Raw genomic sequence first — 2,044 nt, 5'->3', positions numbered from 1 at the left:
TAGTTAGTCAACCAACTCATATGGCACCATGCGGGCTTCCTCCATCAATACTGTCTCTATGGCAAATAGCAATATCCCTCACACACCCACACACACACACTCTGTGTGTGTGCGCGCGCGCGCGCGCGCACGCACATTGTTGATGCTACCTCAACCCTCTTGATGTTCGCCATCTCCCTTGCTCATTGTTTTCCATCTCCTTTGCTAGTATGATGCCTTCCCAACCACCACAACAAGGCCATTGTGAGCCAAAGCCACCTCCTACATGATCAAGGAGGAATGATGGAAGCCATAGGAAGAGTCTATAGGTGAATGCACAAGTTATGTAGCCTTCATGTGGCCTTTGAAAAAACCATAGAGAGAGAGAGGTAGTGGGAGATATTGTTATAAGATCCACCAAAACCTATTGATCTACTTGCCATCACCTCGAAACCACTTGAGCTACTTGCCACCTCTAAAAAACCATAGAGAGAGTGAGAATAGAGAGAGATTATGCACCAACTAGCCAAAGAAGCCATGGATGAAGACAACCATGATGATTGTGTAGATAATGAGAATATGGATGGGGTGGCCATGGAGGTCCAGTTGAAGGAAGCCATGGATGATTTTGCTGGCTTTAATAGGGAGCCATTAGCGAAAGAGAAAAGGAGAATAGATAATGGAATGTGTGTGTGTGTGTGTGTGTGTGTGTGTGTGTGTGTGTGCGCGTGCGTGCACGCACGTGCATGTATGTGCACGCGCGCGCCCGTGCAATAGTTGATTCAATGTTTGCCACTGCAAGGGAAGAAAGAAAACTAAGTCATGCATGGTAGTTGAGAGAGAGTGTGTGCATCATATAAAATGTGACTTTTAAAATTTCTTTGGGATGTATGTCGCCATGTAAGCTTATATCAGATTTGGTAATTGGCTTGGCGAATGTGAAAGTAAGTAGCATAGATTGCTTTAATTAAGTTTCAAATTAGAAGTTTTTTATAACCTTCTTCCACATTAGTCTTCCACCATAATGTTTTTCGAAATCTTTCATCCAAAATAGCAATGTTCTAATGTGTTGGGCTAAATACACAATGTTCGAGACATTAGACAAATTTCTATTCTTTTAAAAGATGCAACTAACTTTGGTGACAATCTCTAATCTTGTCTTCTCAACACTCCACTTTCACTAACCATACATCCTTCTCTCTATCCCTAGAAAGCAAGAACAAAAGGCTATCTTCGAGGTGTAGTGAACTCACCTATCTTATCTCACCATGTCTTAGTCTGAAAGCTTGAAGGCTTTAAAGATGATTCCACAAACAACATGATCCAATGGTGTTGCTTCACAAAGCATACCAACAAGTCAAGAATATAATATAAGAAGAAGAAGAAAGCAAGAACTTGACATAGAGCTTCACCTTCCCTCAACATGCCTCTCACTTAGTCTCAATAATGGAAGCAATATGATATAATGAAAGAAGAGATTAGAAAACTTCAATAGTTGTACCGACAAAGCTTCTACAGTATGGATGCACCAACAACTAAAAACAACTAAGACCTCCCACCCTTATATAGACCAAAATTAGGGTTAGGATCAAGTCACTTCTCTAGGGTGGCACCTCATTTGTATTTTAGGGTTTGTGCCCTCTCTTGGGCATCCTACCCACTTTATGAGATTTAGGTCACTCAATCCTTGAAGCATCCTTGCACCTTAGCCTAACTAGACCTATCCTATGCTATAACAATTTATACATATGGTTCTCCACTGGATCAAACACATGTGATAATGGATGCAATTGGTCCCTTGCTACTTGAAGTACCTTTGCTTCAAAGTTAATTTACTAGCACTGGGATGAATGATGTGGAAAGGGAAAAGGTGCAAGTGACTTAGGGAGACAGGTTTAACCAAGATGAGGCAAGACTTCATAGGTATGTCTTAACTTTGATGTGCCCAAAGTAAAGAAGGGCTAGGGGATTAGAGATGGAGCCAACTGATTGAAGCCACTGAACACATCCAACTCGATGACCCCTAGGTGGACCGTGCACTGCATGTGAGTGCATATTCTTGTTT

Source organism: Lygodium microphyllum, chromosome 5 (assembly GCF_053477565.2).
Source record: "Lygodium microphyllum isolate KBCC chromosome 5, Lygodium_microphyllum_v1.1.10, whole genome shotgun sequence".
Classification (NCBI taxonomy): Eukaryota; Viridiplantae; Streptophyta; class Polypodiopsida; order Schizaeales; family Lygodiaceae; genus Lygodium; species Lygodium microphyllum.
This window is presented reverse-complemented; position numbering follows the sequence as displayed.